The 26,732-nt window shown below is 38.1% G+C and overlaps 1 pseudogene; it reads left to right on the forward strand.

Annotated features, from left to right (window-relative positions):
* The first annotated feature begins 5,393 nt into the window (after positions 1-5,393).
* On the forward strand, positions 5,394-9,569 carry LOC127650854 (uncharacterized; annotated as a pseudogene).
* Positions 9,570-26,732: the final 17,163 nt, after the last annotated feature.

Raw genomic sequence — 26,732 nt, forward strand, 5'->3', positions numbered from 1 at the left:
TGTTAGACTATATATGTATAGTGTTATGTTACAGATTAGGAATGTACAAATTTAGTATCCTATCTATCATCAATCAAAAGTTTTAGTTGAATATTTTTGATACTTCTGTTCACCAAGGAAGCTTTACTGTGATTCCTAATCAATTTAAAGACATTTATATTACATATGAATTATTGTTTCTATTTAAATAAATGCTATATATTTATTAAACTTTATATACTCAACTTGCAGCAATGCAAGTGTTTGGCATTGAAATTGCATGTTTAAGGGTTATGAGGAGTCTTTCTCAAACTAGAGAATCTGGTGCACTTGTACTCTTGTTGTTGTGCCTCTGTGCTGTCCACCTCTCTGTGCTGTTGGATCAAGTTTGCTTTCTTCTTTCAAAGCAGTAGTGCATGGAATAGTCTTCATCTCTCAAAAGAACAATAGACTGATGAATTTCAGGAGAAATGTGTTTCTTTTTGGCCATTTTTAAAACTTTAAAGATTTATTAAGGATTAGGTAACACAGTATGTTCTTAGAGTAATGATTGCTAAAAATTCGGCTTTGTCATCATGGGTAAAAATCACATTTAAACAAATAAAAAAATAGAATGTTTAAAAAATAGAAACTGTAAAAATATTCTTCATTGTAAAGATGTAGTTTTTTTTTATCAATTTATATATCCTTTGGAACAGAAGCATACATGTCTTAGTCTTCTAAAATTTTGAATATGAGTATAAATGTGTGTTTATGTATATATGTGTGTGTGTGTGTGTATATATGTGTATATTTATGTGTGTGTGTGTGTGTGTATATATATATATATATATATATATATATATATATATATATATATATATAACATATAACATATGTATACAGTGCTGTGGGAAAGTATTTTCCCCATCCTGATTTTTTTTTCTGTTTTTGTGTACATCTCATACTAAATTGTTTTTAAATTAAAAAAATAATAATAAATCTAACATAAAACTAAGGCAATCTGAGTAAACACAAAATACTGTTTTTATATGATAATGTTATTTATTGAAGCAAAAAAGTTATCCAATGTCAGCTAGGCCTGTTTGAAAAAGGATTTGCCCCCTTAGTTAATAAATCCCCAAATCTATGAAACTGCATTCATAATGGGGTTCAGCTGGGCTAGATACAGGCCTGAATACTGCCAGCCCTGTTCAATCAATTCAACACCTAAACAGAACTTATTCAGCAGCATGAAATTGGTTACAAGGTCTCACCCAGTATCACACTATGTCAAGGTCTAAAGAAATGATGAGGAAAAAGTTTTTTGAAATGCTTCAGTCTGGGAAGAGCTACAAATAGATTTCAAAGGTCTGGGACTCCAAAGAACCACAGAAAATGCCATTGTCTCCAAATGGAAAACACTTTGCACACGAACCTTCCCAGACGTGGCCGACCGTCCAAAATTCCTTCAAGAGCACAGCGACAACACCTCCATGAAGTAACAATAAAGCCAAGTACAACATCCAAGGAACTGCAGGCCTCTCTTGCATCAATAAAGGTCACTGTTCATGACTTCACTATCAGAAAGCCAGTGGGCAGAAATGTCATCCATGGCAGAGTGGCGAGACGAAAACCACTGCTAACCCAGGCTTGTCTGAATTTTGACAGAACACTCCTTGATGATCTTCAAAGCTTTTGGGAAAATGTTCTGTGGACTGATGAGTCTGAAGTAGAACTGTTTGGAAGACAGGGGTCCCATTATATCTGGTGTAAATCGAACACAGAATTCCACAAAAAGAACATCATACCTACAGTCAAGCATGGTGGTTGTAGTGTGATGGTGTGGGGATGCTTTGCTGCTTCAGGGCCAGGGCGACTTGCAATAATTGAGGGAATTATGAATTCTGCTCTCTACCAGAAAATCCTAAAGGAAAACGTCCGGTCATCAGTCCATTAGTTGAAGCTCAAGTGCAACTCTGTTATGCAACAAGACAATGATCCAAATCATAGGAGTAAGTCCACCTCTGAATGGCTCAAAAGAAGCTAAATTAAAATTTCTACCAGATTGAGGTCAAGGCTTTGTGATGGCCTCCAATACCTTGATTTTGTTGTCCTTAAGCCATTTTGCCACAACTTTGGAGGTATGCTTGGGATCATTGTCCATTTGGAAGACCCATATGCAACCGAGCTTTAACTTTCTGGCTGATGTATTGAGATGCTTCAATATATCCACATCATTTTCCTTCCTCATGATGCCATCTATTTTGTGAAATGCACTAGTCCCTCCTGAAGCAAAGTACCCCCACAACATGATACTGCCACCCTCATGGTTCATGGTTGGGATGGTGTTCTTCAGCTTGCAAGCCTCACCCTTTTCCCACCAAGCATAATAATGGTCATAATGGTTTTTGTTTTTTAGACCAAATGACATTTCTCAAAAAAGATCTTTGTCCCCATGTGCACTTGCAAACTAGTCTCTCCAATTTGGAATGCCCAATTCCCAATGTGCTCTAAATCCTTGTGGTGACATAGTGACTCACCTCAATCCGGGTGGTGGTGGACGAATCCCAGTTGCCTCCGCGTCTGAGACATCAATCCGCACATCTTATTGCATGGCTTGTTGAGTGCATTACTGCGAAGACATATCATGCATGGAGGCTTCACGCTATTCTCCGCAGCATCGACTGTGGTTCTGGGATTGATTTGCACTTTTCGCTACAAAATACATTAATTTCTAGGAGACTGAATGTGTCTCCTTCCTGAGCAGCATGCTGGCTGCATAGTCCCATGGTGTTTATACTTAAGTATTATTGTTTGTACAGATGAACATGATACCTTCAGGAATGTGGAAATTGCTCCCAAGGATGAACCAGACTTGTGGAGGTCCAGAATTTTTTTTTCTGTGGTCTTGGCTGATTTCTTATGATTTTCCCACGATGTCAAGCAAAGAGGCACTGAGTTTGAAGGTAGGCCTTAAAATACATCCACAGGTACTCCTCCAATTCAGCACATCTCTTATCAGAAGCTAATTGTCTAAAGGCTTGACATCATTTTCTGGAATTTTCCAAGCTGCTTAAAGGAACTGTAAACTTTGTGTATGTAAACATCTGACCTACAGAAATTGAGATGTAGTCAATTAAAAGTGAAACCATCTGTCTGTAAACAATTGTTAGAAAAAAATTACTTGTGTAATACACAAAGTAGATATCCTAAACTATACTTGCCAAAACTATAGTTTGCTAATATTAATCTGTGGTGTGGTTAATTTTTTTTTTTTTTTTTTAATGATTCAGCCTCAGTGTATGTAAACTTCTGAGTTCAACTGCACATAGAAGGTTATGTTCTTAAGGGCAGGGTAGGGGGCTGAAACATGTCGCATTAAGAAATGAAACAAAAAGCCACCTTTACCTTCAAGTCATGGGTCACTAATCAGAAGCACTTAGGCAGAGCAGGGGTTGCTGTGGTGATAGTGGGTTGGGGAGAGATGGTCATTTATCACTGGCTGTTTCATGGTGAGTCTGAGAGGAAAAGACAGCACAGACTCTGCAGACAAACGACCAACAATAAAGAGAATTAATCAGCACTGATTACCTGACTACCCACAACCGATAATGGAGGCTTGGAGAAACAAAGAGAGGAGAAAAGGAGAGAGAGAAAAGAGCAAGATTGGGTTACAATAGAATTAACAGGACAAGCAGAATCTGTTCAGCCTAAATTGACTTTCTCTTCAAATATGACATATCGTCTTTTTCTACTTTGGTTTAATGATGTGTTGTATTTAATATTTGTATTTATTTCAATGTGTCCCAGAGGCCAATAACAGAGTCATATGTGGTACCACTGAACATTTCTCTGAGCACTTGGCTGTTATTGCCCTGTGGTCCATCAATACCGTGATCAGAACTCAACAGCCTGATGGATTAAACAACTGAATGAATTGGATTCTTCTTGCTCTGCAATGCCAGCTAATCATTCCCCACACACAGCAATAAAATGCACCTCAAGCACGGTCACATGCTCATATTCTACATTCAGCTCACCAATCACTGCCACATCTGATTTTGATATCTGAGATGACAAGGATTGGCCATTTATACTGGCTGTCTGGAATGCTAACAATCAGGTAAAGGCAAGACTGTGATAAATCAGCCACATTTGCCCTTTTATACCCATTATCAAAAACATCACAAACTACATGTGGTCTATTTTTCAGATAAAACATTCAGTTTAAAAAGAAATTGTTTATTTTGAAGGGTTTATGTTGAAAATGAAGAGATCTTTTAATCTGAACAAGCATTTTAAAATAGCCAGACCTCATGTACCACATAGGTCTTAAATCTCATTTGCGTTCACCCACATTAATGCTGTTTGAAGACGCATCAAGAGAGGTTTGATTTCAATGAAGCCGAACACCATTGGGTCTTGTATGTGGCATGACCATTCACAACTTGGCAAGTTTATATATGTGGAAGTGTGAATGAGATATGAGAGCAATGGCAGAGGGGAAAATTCATTAAAAATGTATAACTAATTTAATTTCAGTCTGTTCCTCAACACAAAGCTATGGCTTCTTAGAAGACTTGAACATAGCACACAAGTCATATGGCCTACTTTAATGGTGCTTTTTTCATGTTTGGAGCTTGATAGACCATGGTCTTCATAATATTCTTCAAAATGTCATCTTTAGGGCTCCTGCACACTTCGAAAAACGAATGGGTTTGACATAATTTAGAACAAATTCTGGTCAAAAATATGTTTTTTTTGTTTTTTTTTGTGGTTTGTAACAGCTCGCCAGTGCAAAGTTTCAGGAAAACTTCTTACTGATCCGCATTACCATGCTTTTGGAGGCTCACGCTATTCTCTGCGGCATCCTTGCTCAACTCACCACGTGCCCCACAGAGAGCCAGAACCACATTGTAGCAACGAGGAGGTGGTTAACCCCCATTGGTTGCTTAGGAAGCCTGACTGGAGTCACTCAGCTGAAAATGTCTCTTAGAAACTTTGGGTACATTTCTAGAGAAAACAAATTATCCACGCTGACCATTGAAAATGTGTAGTGTTCTATCAAGAGCTGAACCAAGAGAGAGGAAACGTGTTGCCATGCTGCATTAATTTCTGATAGTCCAGCTGCACAAAAGCAAGTACGTTGCATATGATAGCTTCAGATTTGGTGTGGGCAGAAGAAAATTTGTTGATACATTTTGCAGTGCAGTCAGCTGACCAAAAATCAGCTGACTGCACTGCAAAACAGAATGATAAGCAAACAGTCCTTCATTTGCGTGCACCTAATCAGATTCGAAACGTTGCTTCACCAAAAAATCGCTAACACTTGGTGAGGCACTTCACATGCTTTTTTGTATGAAAATGCATTTTTTACAGAATAAGTTGGGACACTAGAAAAAGTGCTAAAATATGGGACTGTCCCAGGAAAAATGGGATGTCTGGCCACCCTATCACTCATGTGCTGTCTGCAGCAAAAGCCATTCACACGTCTGCCCGAAGTAAGATATGCCTATCATTATTATTTTGTCTGTATTCTACACATTAACATGCTGTGACAGGGCAGAGGGCCGGGCTGGGACGTGATTTTACACACCCAGCCCCTTATCATGCTAATCAAGCCTCCGAGAGGGATAAAGGCCGACTGCGGACGGTGGTGCGACAGAGAGAGAACGTTTACGGACATGTCCATTTGTGTCTTTTTTGTTTATTTCTTTATTAAAATATTATTGTCAAGCCGGTTCTCGCCTCCTCCTTTCCATTAAACTGCTTTACACTGGTGCCGAAACCCGGGAGAGGAGGAGGAGGCGAGAACTGGCTTGACAATATAAATGATATATAATATAAACTAAACAAAAAGACACAAACACACACACACATGCACAAACACACACATAGGACCGACAGCTTCCCTTAAACATTCTCTCTCATCAGATTTTAACCCGAGCCAAACCTAAAATTGCTTAGTATTTAATTTCTTCTCCTAACAAGTACTATTGCAATAGGCTGTAATTTATGAAAGCATATAGGCAACATTCGAAACTGTATAGAAACTGAAAACATACTGTAATAGTCCCCTCTGTGTAGCCTGAACTTGTTCACATTGTTGAATCTTTGTGACAACTGCACTGAAAACCATCTAGACTCAGCGCAAAGAAAGAAACTGGTGTCTCAACATGTGTTTTTGAAATTTGAAGTTCTTTTTAACTCGACATGTTGTTTAAAATGTGCCGTTCCTTCACGAGACGATGAAGAAAAAGCAACATGCGGTGCAAATATCAAAGACATTCATCCAGCATGTGTTTACATACGAAAACAATGGGAAAACAGAACAGAAGCATTCAAAAACATGTTTGGTATGAATGGCCCCTAACTTGTCCGTTTGCACGTGTCTGTGAGTGAGAGCGCATGCATGAAACAAGTTCAGTTGGCCTGTTTATTTTTTCGTTCATACAAACCTGAACCTGAAGTCCTACTTGAAAAACTGACCCAGCATTGTGGCCAGTGGGGCCCTAAGTGTTCCACAGAAGAAAATCATACAGGCAGGGCCATAGCAATCATTTAAAATCTGAGGGGGACAGAATGTTTAGCGCAAACATAAATAAAATAATATATATATTTTTAGGGTTGTCAATCAATAATACATTTTTATCGAATGAATTAAGTGACTGACCACTAAATTTTAACTTTTGCATTTACACATTTAGACATTTGCTGTATGAAAGACAGCATAAACACATATACCACATGGATAAAGTGGGGAGGATGAAATTTGGTTTTATGGAAAGTAAGGGGATATTCTATCGCCATGCAAACAGGTTTGGAACGCCATGAGGCTCTGTCTTTGTAAATTACATTTTTTTTAAGCTATTCCTTTAAGGTCACATCAAAATATGATCCCTTTGTGATTAGCCATAACTGTCATGTTAATAATTTGCTGAAATGCATAAGACTACAGTATATGTCTAAAGAAATGAGGTGACCCCATTGCCAAGGATATTTTGTCAAGCCTCCCATAAAGGCTCATCTTGTGCTCTGCACAACCGGTCAAATGAACACTCCTTAATGGATCCTGATGGGTGTACCTAATCCAAATCCAGTTGCTACTGATCAGCTGGAGAGAAGGAACAGATGGATTACTTTATGGGTGTGCGTGTGGGTTGCTATGTTGCAGTAATTGCTATGTTTCTCTGGTTTATTGGCTCTTAACCTTGAGCTGACAGCTACTGAGCAAGTGGGGTTTTTGTTGCTATGACAACTGTGCTGAGTTAAGGAGTGTGCTGGCATGTAGGATATACTCTACTGCAGCTTGGACAAAATCACCAATAAAATGAAAAGACCAAGAAAAAATAAAAAGAGAGAGTGAGAGGGAATGAAAGCTTTAGTTTCAATAATTTAGATGTATGGCTATTACTTTAGAATTCATTCTGTTTGCTTTTCCTTGCACAAAAATGTTGATGAGCATTATCCCAAAGTAACTCTGACTTATCATTCATTAAAGAGGACATACCATAAAAGCCCTCTTTGGCATAAACAATTCCTCACACTACATAGCACAGTACCCAACAAATACAAGTATATTAGAGTCAGCATCTTTTATTGTGACAAACATTATTCTCATGTTATTTAATGATGTAACAAAGTGACTTGTAATGGATACCAGTCATGCATAGAAACATATTAATATGCATTAATGTGCATGATGCAGCTGCAAGGCAGCATAAAGGATCTTATTTCCTATTTGATAATGAAGGAGGGAAAGATGGAGTGAGGGATACAGACAGATAGCAAGACAGAGGAGGAGCAATTGTGCATAAATGGTTGAGTGACTAATGGGAAAAAAGGGCCGAGGGAGGATAGGCAAGGGAGACCATCTGTTTATCTCTCCCCCTTTTTTTACCCCCTCTGCATCCTGATGACTAACCTTTCCCTTGTATCAGTTCAGATTATTGGTCGACTGATATGGGTTTTTCAGTGGCTCATACAGATGCTGATATCTAAACAGCAGGGTGGCCGATGGCATGCTATAAATGCTGTTAGACAAATAAAACAAATGGCAGAGTTGGCAACATCATTGCTGAAATGAATACCTTTTTTTTTTTTTACACATATTGTCTCAAAACGTATTGAAAAAAATACAAATTACATTTTTTTTTTAAATGATAAGAAGAAATAGTTTTTTCTACAATTGAAAAAGCTGTCGGCAAATTTAGAACTGACATAGGGTCCCACCAAAGAACTAACCCTTTGATAAAAATGTCACGATTACTGTAATAGCTAAATAATTGAGGACAGTGTGACATCTTTCACAAGTGCGCTGGGAAATTGACTTTGTGGTTATTGTGTGCAAGGTCTAAGTAATTTGATCTGACATTATAAAAATGTAAAATGGTAAATATTTACTTAGCTAACGAGAATCATTGAAATTGTCACCTTTACATACACTCTTACAGGAGCGAATAGATTTGTCATGAAGAATGTTCAAATTGGGCTCACCTTTTCTGATCCAATCACAATAAAGATTAATTTGTTTGAGACGTTAGAGAGAAGAGAACAGAAGAGAAGCAAAGGGAAGGGAAGGGAAGAGTAGAGAAGAGAAGCGAAGGGAAGAGTAGAGAAGAGAAGAGAAGCGAAGGGAAGAGAAGAGTAGAGAAGAGAAGCGAAGCGAAGGGAAGGGAAGAGAAGAGAAGAGAAGAGAAGAGAAGAGAAGAGAAGAGAAGAGAAGGGAAGGGAAGGGAAGGGAAGAGAAGAGTAGAGAAGAGAAGCGGAAGGGAAGAGAAGAGTAGAGAAGAGAAGCGGCGAAGGAAGAGAAGAGAACAGAAGAGTAGCAAAGGGAAGGGAAGGAAGAGTAGAGAAGAAAGCGAAGGAAGAGTAGAGAAGAGAAGCGGCAAGGGAAGAGAAGAGTAGAGAAGAGAAGCGAGAAGAGAAGAGAAGAGAAGAGAAGAGAAGAGAAGAGAAGGAAGGGAAGGAAGGGAAGAGAAGAGTAGAGAAGAGAAGCCGAAGGGAAGAGAAGAGTAGAGAAGAGAAGCTGCGAAGGGAAGAGAAGAGAACAGAAGAGTAGCAAAGGGAAGGGAAGGGAAGAGTAGAGAAGAGAAGCGAAGGGAAGAGTAGAGAAGAGAAGCGAAGCGAAGGGAAGAGAAGAGTAGAGAAGAGAAGCGAAGCGAAGAGAAGAGAAGAGAAGAGAAGAGAAGAGAAGGGAAGGGAAGGGAAGGGAAGAGAAGAGTAGAGAAGAGAAGCGAAGCGAAGGGAAGAGAAGAGTAGAGAAGAGAAGCGAAGCGAAGGGAAGAGAAGAGAACAGAAGAGTAGCAAAGGGAAGGGAAGGGAAGAGTAGAGAAGAGAAGCGAAGGGAAGAGTAGAGAAGAGAAGCGAAGCGAAGGGAAGAGAAGAGAAGAGAAGAGAAGAGAAGAGAAGAGAAGAGAAGAGAAGAGAAGAGAAGAGAAGAGAAGGGAAGGGAAGGGAAGAGAAGGGAAGCAAAGAGAAGCGAAGGGAAGGGAAGGGAAGGGAAGAGAAGAGTAGAGAAGAAAAGAAAAGAAAAGAAAAGAAAAGAGAAGAGAAGAGAAGAGTAGAGAAGAAAAGAAAAGAAAAGAGAAGAGAACAGAAACATGTGAATGGACAATGGAGGGGATGGACTATCTGTTAAAAAAATTGAGACTGCCTCTTTCACAGACCTTATTAAATCCTGCAATTAGTGTGAAGACATAAATAACTGCTTCCAATTTCGGTGTGTCACTCAAGGCTTGGATCAAGCTCCAGGGAAACAAAACCACTTAAATTACGTTCCTCTAGCTTCATGTCCGGCCACTTTTTGCGGCATAATTATGCTGCCATTCTTTTGCATCACCTCCTGCGACCTCGGTGATAAACGCTCTTCTCGAGAGAAACGTGAGCAAAAAACAGCCGCTGTCCACTTTTTTTGCCGTCTCTGTGACAGTATTTCACCGCGAGCTGCTGAGGCCCCATCTATAATTCAAGCGTCCCTCGACTCTGTTGCTGTCGGTAAAAATAGGAAATCCATCACGGAGACAAATGGCCGTTAAATGAAGCCCTGCGCAGATAGGCAAAGCGGCAGATGAGTTTTAATTGTCTCCGTGTGCTCATATGAAATCAGTTCATGACCATGGCTATATGACCGCAGGCCTTTAGAGGTTGTGGGGGCATAGTCTTTGGGGCTACATAAGTGTCAGCGAACAATTAAAAGGCTTTTAATATCGGAGCATATGAAACGGCAGCACAGCAGCCTGGTTCCTATAGCAGTTTCTTTTTTTTTTTTTTGTGACACATTGATGACCTAAACTCAAATGTGATAAATAAAGCTGCATTAAATTAAAGTTCTTAAACGCACATTCGGGAGGAGCTTGCTCATATAATCTGCCAATCCACCTGCAGACTGCAGAGTATAGCCTATATAATCACTCAGATTAAATGGGCAGGCGAACACGTGAATAATAATACTTTTTATTTTTAATTATAGGCTAGCCTATATAGTCTACGAAAGAAAAATATAGAATACCAGCTCATAAAAAACGTATTTACAAAAGAAACACTAGGCCCTTTACCCGAAAGGTTGTAGTAAGCAATAATAAACCTTTCCTGGTTGGCTATATGCAGGTCAGAAATAGCTCCTGGACGACAGGACATTTTCACTTTTTACACTTTACCAGACCCATGGATTATTATTTTTTTTTTACATGTTATCTAATTGTACCAAAAAGACTTCAGAAACAAGAAATATATGATCAGAACACAATGGGAAGCAGAAAGAAAGAGGCAATTGGGGCAATTAGGGATGTTCATTAAAACAGCTTAAAAAGACAAATTGGTTCTCTTGAGAGGTGCTAATGAAGTACATGAAATATTACCAAAGCCACTAGAGGGGACTGACTGTTGGGGTGGTTGAGGGGTGAATTTCCAGCTCGAAGTCATCTCTCTGGGAGGTCACCCGTGGAACCACTGATTGAAGTGTTTTGTAGTTTGTTTGCCATAAAACCTAACATGCTAATGTGGCCATTACGTATTTAATAAAACATGTAATTCATGTAGCCAAGACTAAATTAAAGTGATTTTTAGGCCCAGACTGAATCTGTGCACACAAAAACACCACAGAAAACTGCACATTTCTGCAGGATTGCAGCCTCTGTCATTAACAAAAGTTCTGCACATTACCCATCCTTGTATGTTTGTTTAATACATATTTTATATTATGCTTCCAACTACCAGTAAGAGTCTCAGTTAGATTTAAAGGAATATTCTAGGTTAAATGCTAATCTCAATCATCAGCATTTATAACAATGTTGAATAACACAAAAAAATTATAATTTCAACAAGTCGTACAATATCATAGGACTTAGCCAAATTTAGTTAAGTCATGACGATTTTGCCGTGACAGTGTGTTGGCAATACTCCTTCCTTCCTTGCTGAGGTGATCTTATAGTTGCTGCGTAACTGATTTTAAATCAACAACTTGTCCACCAACTTGTTCATGGAATGTTTAATTGCAATAACTTCATGAATTGTGTCTGTTATGCTACTGATCAAGGAAAAAATTAACATTGGTATGAAGATTTGGATTTTGGTTTTAATGGACACACCATCCTTGCAGTACACCTCCAAATTTACCAACACTCACCACCAATATTTTGCAAAACAATGATTTAAACAGCTTTACAGCTCAAAGAATACACATGTTTTTTTTGTTTTTTTATTTACAAAATAATACGTGTAAGTACTTTTATAAAATTATAAGCTTCACATTTCTGCCCAAAAATGGCCCCATTTACTTCCATTGTAAGTGCCTCACTGTAACCAAGATTTATTTATTTTTTAAAGAAAAGGAGAGACATGTCAAAATACATTTTTGAGGTAATCAACATTATGACATAAATGCTGTCGACTGAGCTTAACTAAACACTCATATCAGTTATAGTAATCACCTGACTTAGGCTGGTGCTAAAGAGCTAGTCACACCCTAATGCAAGCTCAATATGAGTATTATTATATAATTATTACATTACACAGGAAGGAAACTGAATCCTGAGAAACTGCTCCAGATTTGGTTGTGTTGAAGAAAGGATCTGTATGCAAATTACTTGCAATGTGCTGTTTTTGTGACTGGAGACTGTGTAAAGTCTAACACATTGATCTACTGTGTTGTTCAATTGAGACAAGAGCTATGATGTGAATAGTCTCTACGCATGTGAGTGTGAGCACAATTGCACATGAATGCTTTATTCATAGGTCAGTTTAAATGTCCCATCAGTCTGTCCTCCTGTGATTCACGACAGCACTTCATCACCTACCTGAGAAGGACAAGAAGAAAACGAAAGAGAGAGAGGGAGAGGAGAGAGAGAGAGAGAGAGAGAGAGAGAGAGAGAGAGAGAGAGAGAGAGAGAGAGAGAGATCTTTTGGTCTGTCAAGCTGACAGGCTTCAGTTGCTGCAGCAACTCAGTAACATCTTTCTCTGCCAGTCAGAAGGAAATGAGCTGCCATGTTACCTGCTGACCATCTATCACTCTACATTCAAATGTGCACACATAACACACATTCATTATTTCACAAACACATTCACAAACACAGAGAAAAACAACATAAACTACATTATGTTGTAGTCTATCAGTTTCCCCCCCCAAAAAAATGTTTCTATTTTGTTCTTGTTGATGAAACCATTCCAAACTGAAGTCTTTAGAAGTATAGAGAAATAAAAAAGGTCTATATAAGGTGTGAGAGAGGGGTAGGCTTGGTAACAGAATAAGCTTAATAACTGGCTTCTCCCTGCTGCTGTAGAAATAATTACAATGTGCTCTTCTGTAGTTCATTATCATAATACATTTACAATGAGTGTGCAATGTCATTCAGAGGGCAACTTCCCCCACACACAGAGACACACAGAGGGAGTCTGCATGCATAAAACTGCCCTGTCAGCATCTGGAAGACCCACCAATAGGTGGCAGAGCTATAATGGTGCAGCATTAACTTCTCCCATGCTGACTATGCTTTCTCTTTCAGCCATATAAAACAGAGGGGGGAACATAGAGAGACCAGGAGAAAGGGAGACATCTTAAAAGCTGAGTGGCAGCTAGAGAGAGATAAAACAAAAGTAAGAGAAATGTAGAGTGAAAATGAGAGAGAGAGAGAGAGAGAGAGAGAGATATAAAAGAAAGGGAGTGCGGGAGAGAGGGAGGGAAGAAAGCAGAACACAGGAAAGAGGCCCCTGAGGGCCTGGAATTCTGATGGGCTCCTGGAAGACAGATGTCCCTCAAGCTGCCTGTTTTATACAGGCAGCATCCACATCTTTCCAGCATCCACATCTTTCATCCACATCAGGCAGTGTGTGTGTGTGTGTGTGTGTGTGTGTGTGTGTGTGTGTGTGCTTGTTTATGGGTGCAGATTGAAAGTGATAAAGCGACAGCTGTCAGAATGATTGAGTGTCCTTCAGACAGGATGTGAGCGGTGAATGAGTTCAGTGCTGCTGTCTGCATCATTGACTCACATCCTCTAAGACATGCGGAGACACATGCAGTCAAGCGGAGACACATGCAGTCAAACTGAGACCCTCATAAAACTACTAACGATCAGTCTGAAATCCACATGGTGGTTTGTGGATTTCATGTCCAGCAGCATAAGACACTTATTTTGATATGCTTAGCTGCGGAACCTAGTTTCCAAGTCCATTTCCATCATTAATTTAGCATGAAATAAATTATTTACAAAGACATTAAACTGTTAAAAGTAACATGATTCCAAAACAAGACATGTGCAAAAGAATAGCAAAGGAGCTTTACAGAAATATTTTATTCACTGATATTGAAAGCCATATAGTCTATCCATGTTTAATGCTGTTTGTTCCCCTAAAAGACCAAACTCAGACTGAAGTAAATTCAACCTGAACTTACATTTTATTTTGGTGATGAAATTATAAACATTCAGGAATTTATTTGTATGTCTTGTTGTTTATCGTTGCCACCATAAACATGTTTCTACTGAATTATTCACTAGCTCCTGTCAGTACAGTCCCTTTATAAATACTGAAAAATCTTTGGGCACAGTAATGGTCCAATATAAGTTCTCTAGTGCCACCTTATGGACAGTTGAGTGAAGATGGTGTATGTCAACATGTAAAGTAGACCAAGCGTTCGATTCTACAATATGCTAAAACACAATTTAGTGTTGTTTTTTCACTGTATCTGAAGTGCCATAACACCTTAACCAATTGACAACAGCAAGCACCGAATAAATAAGGAACATTTACAGAGCTTTAAACATATTACTGATTCTGTAAAGAGACCTTTGAATAACACTATGCACAACACGTTCTCACTACCTAGGCGTCAAAGTCTGACGCTTGTGCAATATCCCAGGGCGTCGAATTACAGACGCCAAAAGCTCACTATAGCGTCAGAATTACGACGCAACCGACAAGTGTGTTCTTTTTAATGAGAAACATTTGATGTCAACTGACTGACGCGATGGGCATTATAATTTTAGCATTGTTTAATTATATGTTGGGGTACAATGTTGTCATGGTGACATATGTTGGGGGGTACGATTTTCATTTCATTTGAAATCAGCAACCTTTATTCACAGTGATTAGGCTAATATTTAATCTGTTGTCTATCTATCTATTTAATCTGTATGTACACATCCTGCACTGCACTGAAGTGATCTGTTTAATTTCGGGTGTATTCCGAGTCTTACAATCATTTTATTTGAAGAACAAACCTAAATGTACGTTTTTAGCGGTCACCCGATGTCCACCCGACATACACATCCTGCACATGTTTTTGTTATAACATATAAAAAGTGTTGCTGCCTCAAGCTTAATGACACAGGTTTGACATCAGAGACTCAGCGATTATGCTATTGGCACTCACGTGTCTTGTAACTGATTACAACGACCTCATGTTCGGATCAGAGTATGTGAACAGAGCGGCATGATTTTGCCTGGCTCCAAGAACGCTCCACTATTGCTCCAGCAGGGGCACAGCACATTTTAACGGTCCATAATGCAGTAATTCACCATGTGTTGAAAGATAGAATGAAGCATGAAGGAAAGACAGAATTTCTGATATAACCAGAAAGAATATAATAAAACTAAAATAACATACATTTAAAATCTAGCCCGCGAAGGGAACTTTTGCGTTCTGTGTTCATGCTCCCTATAATTGAGTTAAGTTTGCAGTAAAGCTTGACTTAACTACATGCGCATGTCTCCTCTCTTATCAGCTGGCATATATTAAAAATTAATGAAGGGAGGGCGAAGGAGAACATGAGTGGGGAGGTGATTGATTGCCCCTGAAATCCTAAAAGACGTGTCCAGAAAATACGATGATAATCCATTAACATGTGGAGAGAAAATATAAAGGTCAGTAATACATATGTATGACATATTAGACATATAGTTTTGATAGTCTAGGGTATAGGGCAATCTTAATGAAAAGAAGTGCAATAATGGGGGCCTTGGTAACTCAGCCTTGATGCTGGAGTCGCCAGTTTGAATCCAGGGTGTGCTGAGTGACTCCAGCCAGATCTGCTAAGCAACCAAATTGGCCCAGTTGCTAAGGAGGGTAGGGTCACATAGGGGGATTAGTTGTTCTTTCTCTCAACGGGGCATGTGGTAAGTTGTGCATGGATCATGGAGAATATCATGAACCTCCACATGCTGGGAGTCTCCGCAATGTCATGCAAAGCGAGCCACGTGATAAGATGCGTGGACTGACTGTCTCAGAATCAGAGGGAACATGTTTTTTTTTTCTTTTTTGGTAATTTATTAATTTGATTTAATTTCATGTTTTGGTTTCGTTCTGGTCTTATTTTTGGTATGGTTTGGAATATTATTATAGTGCATTTTTAAAAATAAATTATCATGACTGTGCTTGATCTGCTTGTTATGTCTTTTCTGTTGTTGAGACTGGTTGAGTTTATAAATGTGCTGTTGGTTGCTTACACATATCTATAAGCTAAATAGTGTAATTTATATCAAATTATGAATAGGCCTAAGTGTCTCTTTCATGTTTTTTATGGTTGATTATCGGTTGGGTTTAGAAATGGGGTTGGGTTAGGGGTTATATTATATATGATTATATAATGCAATATCACACTAATATATATAGTATATAGACGCCAGGGGGCACTTTTGACGTCATCATGCAGACGCGGACGGCTTCTGCGCAAGCGTCAAAACGCTTAAGGAATGAGAAGGGGTTACTATGGATTACATCGATAAATTAAATAATTAACGGTAACAACTGGTTCTTTTTGTGTAAATAATGTAGTATATTTGTAGACTGTTTTCTACAATGAATTATCACAAACAACAACAACAAAGAACCAAAATAGACTGAATAGCGCTGAAGCTGTTTAAATGATATTTACAGTAGCCTATATGTTAAATAGGAGGAGGTTGGATAAAATAATAATATTAATAATAAATGGTTAACCTAATGAGGAAATGAAAACGGAACTGTTGACATCATTACATATTTAGAAAAAAATATGTAACTTATATAACTTATATAGGCCCTAGCCTAAATATGAATTAGAACCTGTGAAATGTATGTGTGAAAATTACACATTTTCAAAATAAAGCTAATTTAAATCCGGTCATATTGTCAACAGAACTGAACTTACCCGACCTGTTAACAGCTCAAATATGATTGCAAATGTATAAATTATATTAGGCCTATTACTAATTAATTGATTGATATTTCAGAATGATTATAATTGTCAAAAACGGCAAAGATCTATAAAATAGAATTCCTCGAAATGTGGGTATCAACGGCTTGTCCTCTTCATCGTTGAAGGTTCTTTTTCCTTTGAACACTAGATGTCGCACTGCAACATTTTACGAGGACTGTCGACGAAGCTGCGTAGAGAAACAGGGAGGTTGGGGGGCGCGCCGCGCGCTGTCAGGTGAAGAGTTCAACGCGCGTCTCCGAGTGTGATGATGCGCAACCTCACATCAAGCTATAATTCAATTTGCCAAGATGTAGTAAATGGTTCGCGTCCGACATGGTGTATTGCGAGCGTCTAAGGCCCTTTAACTGAGGCATGCCAATAAACAAATGCTCCGGACGCCACGCTATTTGTAACTAAACACTTAACCTTATGTTCGGAATAAGTCTGCCCCCATTAATTTTGGCATTTCATAACGCGCTCAGACATTACCGCTACGAGATGTCTAATGAGAATGCGCCATTTATAGTTGAAGTATTATAGTTTTTACGATGATGGAGAGCATGCTTTTTTGTTGTTGTTGTTGTCCAAAATTAGACTGGCTATATTCTACTGCAAGGAGTGGTAACTCTTAATAGCTATATGAAAACACTCTGATGTTGTTTAAACATTTTTATATTATCTAAATGTCATTTAACGAGATAGGCCTATTGTGTGTTTGGAGGTCTCCCTCCTTCAGTTTACCATTAGAGATTATCCAGATAGCACACGTGGTCCTAAATCTCCTAGATGTCTGTTTTAGATATTTTCATCTTGAAAGCATCATCATCTAATTATAATCTGCAAAACATCTTTTAAAAAAGTCATATTTACGAACATTCTAAATCATAGACGTCTCGCAGACATCTGCTGAATATATTATTGACATCCGAGACATAACTAGAGATACATACACGTCTTATATACGTATATTCATATATATTCACAAAAAATACATCTTCCAGATGTAAACACACAAACATCAAAAGACGTCTGGGTGATGTACGTGTGCTATCAGGTATACACTTAACGTCATCCAATGGCACACAGCCTACATCTCCGAGATTTACATATTTTTTTTTTTTTTTTAGATATTTCTTTCTGGAAGCATCGCAATCTAATTAACATCTGTTAAAGGAATATTCCGGGTTCAATACAAGTTAAGCTCAATCAACAGTATTTGCAGCATAATGTAGCTTACCACAAAAACTAATTTCAAATCGTCCCTCCTTTTCTTTATAAAAAGCAAAAATCTGGGTTACAGTGAGGCACTTACAATAGAAGTGAATGGGGTCAATGTTTGGATGGTTTAAAGCCAGAAAAGTGAAGCTTATAATTTTATAAAAGCATGTACTTACATGAATTCTTCAGTTAAATCTCATTTATTATTTAAGCTGTAGAGTTCTTTAAATGGTCATTTTTACAGATGTTTAAGGGTTTTAGGGTTTGTTGACATTACATCATCATGACAATAAAGTTGTAAAACTGGCTATGACTTTGCTCTGTAAAGGTTAGTAAGTGATTTTATCGCACTAAAATCATGTTTATATACATATTGTTTATGTCTTTTGGCTATACTTTTGAAAAAGTGAGTATTTTAACGTTGAAAAATTGGCCCCCATTCACTTCATTGTAAGTGCCTCACTGTAACCCAGATTGTTTTTTCTTTTTTAGAGAAAAGGAGGGCCAAATCAAAAACATTTTTTTTGTGGCAATCAATATTATCCCACAAATGCTGTTCAACTTGTATTGAACCCGGAATATTCCTTTAAACAGGTTAAAATTTCCAGATTCACATATATTCTGAACCATAAACATCTCAAGGACATCTGCTGAATGTCTTATTGACATATGGTACAAGCTACTTATTGACAGAGGCCTACACTTCTTATAACAAAGAAAAAATGTCTTCCAGGTGTAGGCTAATGTAACGTCAAAGACGATGCATGTGTGCTGTAGGGTTATTTGAATAACATACTTCATATATTGCCTGTAAATTTGAACTATTTATGCATTGTCAGCAATTTTATCGCAAAATTCCATAATAACATTTTTACTTTGTAAATTTTTTGGCATAATTTTAAAATTGCGTGTTCACAGTATGGGTAGAAAGCATGCAAATGGAGTAACTGGTGACCTCGCTTAAAAGTTCCACCCAGCCACGTGGGGAAAAGGGGGCACTGTTGTCGAGATCAGAAGCCGGAAGAATTGTCGGAGGGGGTGAGGTAAGCATTCTCTTAAAATTTAGGGAATTCCATTTTGTCCGCATTTTCCTTGTCCTTGTTTTTTATGTGGTGGGAATTGCCAATCTGCACATTGTTTGATGCATAAGTAATATATGGAATTATGTCTACGAGTAGGCTACTCATAATTCTTGTTAATTGCGGTAATTACGAATTGACGACACTTGATTAAATTACTGCAGCGCCAGCTGCTCTGAACCAGTCACGTGAGAAATTGTAGGCATTTGATTGCTCTGGTGTGTATGTGTGTGCTCTGCAATGGCTGTAAACATGTCCTCTTGAACTGTAATGGGGTGTTTGCTTTTTCTCCAAGACGTAATTTATATTAAACTGGTTGGATGCATGTTCACCTGTGCTCATCACACCTACACATGTGTGCACATGTCCACATGAACTTGGACACATGCTGAGCCAGCTCATTGTATCATTAATGTGAGCCAGACTGCTCTTCTTCACATGCAGATGCATAGCAGTTGACCGAGAATGATGCACACAGCACATGTGACAAGAAAGGTTGTACACCTTTGCCCTACTGTAGTTTATCAGCCACATTTACAAAATGTAGACACACAGAGAAACATACAAAGACAAAAATGTTAGGACTGATAAAAGCATTGCAGTGGTCAGCATGCAGACAGCTTCTTCCGTTGAATGGACAGGCTTCCTGTTGTACTAACCTCCTCCTTCTGCTGTCCACAAAATCTCTCCTTTCACACTCTTGCTGACCATGGAGAGTACTAATTAGGAGAATTCACTATGTTGGCTTGAGCCAACTTTCAGCCTATATAGAATATAATCTTGCTGAAATACTGTCTTGGCAAAATCTTTCATTCAGAATGTCTCCATGAGTTTGTGATCATCTGTATTGTCAAGTGTACACTTGAAAAGTTTCAATTTTAGGAATCAGATTTCTTTAAAAAATTTTACTCAATACTTACTGTTTCTCACCTTATTTCTCAAAGCTTTGCTTTTCCATGAAGTACACTTCATGTTATTAAGTTTTCTTTCTTAATTTGACTAGTTTCTTAATGGTATGCAGTGTGAAGATATTTGAGCTTGGCCAACATTTGTGCTGTGTATCTGAGGATCGATGAGTGGTCTTAAGTTTATCTGATTTTCCACCGGCTGGACAAGGGACAAGTCGATCGGACGTTGCCTGTGTCAAGTTGACCTTTTCAGGGCATCGGCGGCTAGTTGTCCCCTGGGCTCCCTTCCCATTCCTGTGTCACACACTGAGTGACACCGGTCTGTTCCTCTCAAACACAAAGTCCGGCTGGACGTCTATATTGCACTGTCGTGGCAGTGACATAGATTGGCCGCAGTATTTGTGAGCTGTCCTTTGCCACTGACACTTTGCCGATGAATGCAGGCTAATTTATGCGGCCAAATCTCCTCTGTGCAAAAATGAAAGCTAATTGAGTCATTATCCGTTAATTCAAGCCAGGATTGCTTGTGTAAATTGGCTTACTTTGTAAAGCCATCTACCAATAATCTCTCTCTCTCTCTCTCGCTCTCTCTCTCTCTCTCGCTCTCTGTCAGTTTGTAACTTAAACTAAAGTTTTTATATCGCTCTGCAATATACTTATTCCCAACTATATTGTATTGAAACATTTTGTAGATTTATTTTTCATTGCATTGTCTGACTGCTTGAGACAATGTGCTGTTATCAGGTGGACATGTTGCATTGCTTACAGGCATATGTGCAACATAATCACACGGGAAGTCGACATGTTTTTTTTCGAGAGTTACAGTACCCTAGGATCGGCCATATTATGCCGATTCACCAACAAGCAGCAACTCATATCAAATATTTTTGCATCAGCTCTAACATGTTTACATTCCCCTGGTGGGAGAACCAGGTTCAGATCCTGCGTTAAAACCAGGAAGTAATCGCATTTTCATAATTAGTGACGAACGTGATTCAGAGGGTTGCATTTTCCCCTCTACCATTAAATTTAGACTCCACTGATGTTTAGGTTTGAGTTGGGGGGTACAGTTTATAACATATGCATTCCTCATCACTGAATTACAGCTTGAACAGCTGAAAACAACTCTCTTCTCAAATCGCTTTTGGTGCCCCTTCGTGGACAATTTACCCAGAAAATGGAGCTCAAACATGCCCATATGCCCAACAACACACCGTTTTGGCCACCAGGGCCATGCAGTGTTTTGCATATCGGTAAGCACAGACTGATTTTAGCTTAAAGGGATAGTTCACCCAAAAATTAAAATTTTCTCATAATTTATAATTTATAATTTATTTTCTCACCCTCATGCCATCCCAGATGTACAGTATATGGCTTTCTTTTTTCAGCAGAACACAAGCAAAGATTTTTGTAAGAATATTGTATCTCTGTAGGTCCATAAAATCCAATAAGCACATATAGCCATCATAAAAGTAATCCATACGACTCCAGTGGATTATTTAATGTAATCTGAAGCAAAACGCTAGGTGTGTGTAAGAAATAGATCAATATTTAAAACTTTTTTTACTAAAAATGTTTGCTTACGGCCAGCTGTGGTTTGCAGCTTTGCATGTTGACGAGGTTCAAACTGCCTCTTGCGTGACATAAGCACATAAACCTCCTCTGCATAGATATTCATAAGTAGATACCTTATTAGCAGCTGTCATATGGACAGCAATACTATTTCCACATGTGACCTTGACCTTTCGTGAGTTTTTAGTAGAAACCGTTTTATATATTGATCTATTCCTTACATACACGTAGCGTTTCACTTCAGAACACATTAATTAATCACTGGAGTCATATGGATTACTTTTATGATGGCTATGTTCTTTTTGGAGCGTCAAAAATTTGGCACCCATTCACTTGCATTTTAGGGACCTAAAGAAATAAATAAATTCTTTAAAAAATCCTTGTTTGTGTTCAGCAGAAGATATAAAGTCATACACATCTGGGATGGTATGAGGATGAGTAAATTATGAGAATATTTTTGGGTGAACTAATCCTTTAAGAAAGTAATGTTTCCATATGTAACCGAGATCAGTCTGTTATCTGTGTGGTCTAAATAAACAATATCAAAAGACCTTTTCATTCTCTGAGTCTGTATGTGTATGCCTCTGTACTTTGTTGTGAATGTAGACTACAAATGTGAATATTGCAATGGGCAAGATGCAGTGGCTTTGAGCTCTCCACATAGGTACCTCTTGTTGTTTTAGCTGGTCTTAACTTATTTTGCATGTGGTGAATCATTGTGGCAGTTGCGATTTTGACACTAAATGTTTATACAAATGTATTTGATTCCCATTGTCAGGGGCCAGAGAATTCTCATGTTCATACTGAACTGAACTGATTACTTTCCTTTCTGATAAATCTATACTTGCCTCTGCAGTATAGACAAAATTGAGAAGAGAGAGAGAAATACAAACTTAAAAAACTCTAGAGGAAACTGGTATAACCACCAACATAAAATCTAAGAACATAAACATTTATCAAACCAATTAACAGTTTTAAGGATTAAGAACATTATCATCATATTTCACAATCTAATGAGAGAATTAATTACTTTTCACAGGCTAATGTCTGAGCCACTGCATCATTCATTATGAAGCTCAATGGCTTGTTTATGAATCGATGTCGACTTTTCCGGAAGGACAGTCGCACTGTCATCATCAAGATTAATTAAGATGTTTCCTGCATGCCTAATGCATCCAAAGCCATCACCATGACAACTGTTGAGCACCTCTAACTCAATGTGTGTTTTGGTGTGTAGATAGTCAAATTGACTATAAACAACTCTGACTGCATTTTTTTAGTTAGTTGTGGTTTCTAGTAGGATTGAATTTAATGATCTTTCCCCTGAAAGTCTTGCTGAAATAAAACTGTCCATTTCTCTTCCATAGTGGTTTCTTATTGGAATAAACACAGTAATTTGTCTTTCTCTTGTGGTTTTAGTCGAGCAAATTTGAGACAAACAACTGACACCCACTCTGACCCTGCTAGTGAAAGACCCCTGTACTAAATCTCTTTCATTTGCCATTAATCAGTGATTGGTTTTAAAGCTCTCAAAACGTAAACACTTTTATGGGCTTACACACTATATACAAATACAATACATTCTACTCCTAGATATCTTTCTGATTATTCTACACCTAATATAACTGTAGAAAACTACTTTTAATTTTATGGTTTGATTAATTCAGTAAAATATAGGCCTATTAACTCTTCTTTGGTCTTTGGTCATATAAGAAATTGTGGAGTGTCCCATGTGAAATTCTATGCAATTTCATTGAAATTGCAAAAACCCATCTGAAACCAGCCAACTGACCAGCCTGGGCAATCAGCTAAGACCAGCCCAACCAGCTCAACTTGAATCCTACTGTAATCTGCAAGCACATTCTCTGTTCTATTCGAAGCCTCTGACTTCTATGGGCACCATGATCACCTACTCAGGCTTGTAATAAATGGGTGTGGCTGTGACCTAGTTTGACTGGCTGCCTTCTAATGACTGGCCCAATAATGGCCAGTCATTAGAAATATTGAAATATTGGAATATTTCACTGAAATATTGGGCCATGTTTTTTGGATGAGTCTACAGGGACAGAAGGAGAAAGATGAGGAGAACTTTTGTATATCTCTTGTTCATTCCTAAATGCATTGTTTATAGTTTTAGTGTTACAAAGTATTTGAGTTATGACACTTTTCCTGTGTACATTATAAGGCTGAGGCAGTTTATATGTAAACATTTGCTGTACTGAGAGGATGTCTAGGCTAGAAAAACAAGCATACTACTGAAGTTACTTACTGTAAGATATAGCTCACTGCATTTAATTCGCAGCCAGCCTCATAAGTTCTCCCATGTCCTCTCTACCAAAATATCACATTAGTCATGTGCTTTTTTTAAATTTTCCTGAGCCTGCATGATATAGTATTCCATGTTATGTTGAAGAGTTTAACATTCACATACTGATGGACTAACAGATTTGAACAGTCATTCTTTGGCTATTCTAGGACTCTTGTGACTTCAGTTATAATAGCCATGTAATGCTTGCAATTTGGTATGCTCTCTTAGCCTTGGCACCATTACATGTCAAATAAATCCCCATTTAAGAAGTTTGACTGTCCTCGGTTTGATATAAATGGGCTTATTGGACGTACATGTGGCATGAGATATACAGTATGAGAGACAAATTGAAAACGAGAGGAAGACCGTGGCAGACTTACAGTATAGTGGCCAACTCAGCAACCCAATGAAAGTGGCATGAGATTGTTGATTTGTTCCACACAATCTCACATTTGAAGTGACAGCGTTTCTGTCAGTTTGCATTCATGGCACTTTCTGGGTAAAGACGGAGAAAAGGATGTGGGAAAGGTGTGCACTGAGACTTCAAATCACCATAGCAACTCTGCATATTCTGTTGTAATAAGCTGTGAAACTCAAATTACCTTAGTGTGTGATTCCAACTCTGCTGCTGACAAGACTGTCATAGATGGGATTTAATCTCTTAATAACAGTGCGTACGTTTCTCTGCTTCCCTGAGCACATCTGTTCATGCTCACTAATCAAACACAATTTGGAGGGAGATATAGATGAGGGGGAAAACTATTAAAGATAAAAGTTCCAATAGCAAAGAGTGACTGATAAAAAGCAGTAATAAAACAAACTTTCTATGAAAATGGAAACGAATGTGATGTGCCTCTAATTTGCATAACAGCTACCAAGCTACTTTAACATGATTTCTTTATTGATCCACAGAAATGTAATATTGTTCACACAAAGCAATCAGTTTCACATTACTAATTATCTATAGAGAAGCATACAAAACATGCTGGTGAGGTTTACAATTCATTGTTTAATACAAATGTACCATTGTTTAAATTGAGAACTTTTAATTAGTTCAGTTTCATCACTTTCCCAGTAGCGTGTCTTGTCAACTTGAAGTGGATCTATAGACCAGCATTCTTGAACGGAAGATTTTCACTAAAGAGACACTTTTAATGATGCAGATAAATTCAAGAAGCTTTGACAGTGAAAAGGGGCTTTAAAGGAGTAGTTCACCCTAAAATGAAAATTCACAATGAATTGAAATAAAAATCTCACCTTTATGTCCTTCCAAACTCGTCTGTCTTTCTTTCTTATGCAGAACACAAAAGGAGATGTTTTAATAAATATTCAGGTCCATCTTTTCAATACAATGGCAGTGACTATTACTTCATTTTAGAGGGATAGTTCACCCAAAAATGTAAATTCTCTTTTAATTTACTCACCCTCCTGCCATCCCAGATGACTTTCTTTCTTTTGCTGAACACAAATGAAGATTTCTAGAAGAATATCTCTGCTCTGCAGGTCCATACAATGCAAGTGAATGGTGATCAGAACTTTTAGCTCTAAAAATCACATAAAGGAAACTCCAGTGTTTAAATCCACACTTGACTGAAATGTTTCTCATGATCTAAAAAATCTTTCGATCTGAAGGTGTAGGCTTAAATGTTTGAAATGAGTTTTCTAGACAAAAATATAATTGTTCCACCATATTAATCTATTTCATTATAAAACTAAAACTCTAATTTAAAGTTTTTTAAATTGATGACTTGGACAAATAATAAAGAAAAGCAGCCAATAAGTGCCCAACATAAATGGGAACTGCTTCAAAACTGTTTAAAATCATCCCAGCGTGATACCTCAAGAAGTTGCTTGAGAAAATGTCAAGAGTTCATGTCTGCAAATTCTAGGCAAAGGATGACAACTTTGAAGATGCTAAAATATAACACAGTTTTGATTCATTTTGGATTTTTTTTTAGTCACAACATAATTCCCATAATTCCATTTCTGTTATTCCATAGTTTTGATGACTGTACTATGATTCTAAAATGTAAAAAAAAAATATATATATTATATATATATGAAGAAGAGTAAGTGTTTCAAAACTTTTGACTGGTAGTATACAGTCCTGGCCAAAAGTTTTGGCAGTGACATACATTTTGTGTTTCACAAAGTTTTCTGCTTCAGTTGTTCTGGTGTTGATTCACATTGTTTCTAGATTATTGTGCAGAGTGATCAGATGCATTTTAAATAAGTGCAAAAAAGTTTCATTGGCCAAAAAATATACGTTATCACAAAAACCCAAATTTTACTTTTTTTTTTGGCTCTGGAACAAAATGACCAGCTAACATCATTTCACTAATCATATCAGCAACACCTGGGAAAGTGTGAACGAGTACTAGTCAGGTGAAATCACTCTATCATTCTGATTGGATTATAAGAGCAGACTGATTGCTATAAAAGGAGGGAAGAAGTGCTTCTTATCATTGTGTTCTTCTTAGCAACGGTTACCTCTAAAGGAAGACGTGCAGGCATTATCGCTTTGCATCAAAAATGGCCTCACATGCAAGGAAATTGCTGCAAAGAATATTGCACCTGAAAGAACCATTTACCGGATCATCAAGAACTTCAAGGAGAGAGGTTCAACTGCAGTGAAGAAGGCTTCAGGACGTCCCAGAGTGTCCAGCAGGAGCCAGGACAGTCTCCTCCTGAGGAGTCAGCTACGGAATCGTGTCACCACCAGTGCAGAGCTTGCTCAATATTGGCAGCAGGTTGGTGTGAGTGCATCTGCACGCACAGTGAGGTGAAGACTTTTGGAAAATGGCCTGGTGTCAAGAAGGGCAGCAAAGAAGCCACTTCTCTCTAAGAAAAACATCAAGGACAGACTGAAAGAAGAATGGTGCAAAGTTATTTTCTCTGATGAATCCCTCTTCCAACTGTTTGGAACATCTGGAAAATCGATAGTCTGGAGAAGAAAAGGTGAATGCTACCATGAGTCCTGTGTCGTGCCAACAGTGAAGCATCCTGAGACCATCC

Source organism: Xyrauchen texanus, chromosome 10 (genome assembly GCF_025860055.1).
Source record: "Xyrauchen texanus isolate HMW12.3.18 chromosome 10, RBS_HiC_50CHRs, whole genome shotgun sequence".
Lineage (NCBI taxonomy): Eukaryota > Metazoa > Chordata > Actinopteri > Cypriniformes > Catostomidae > Xyrauchen > Xyrauchen texanus.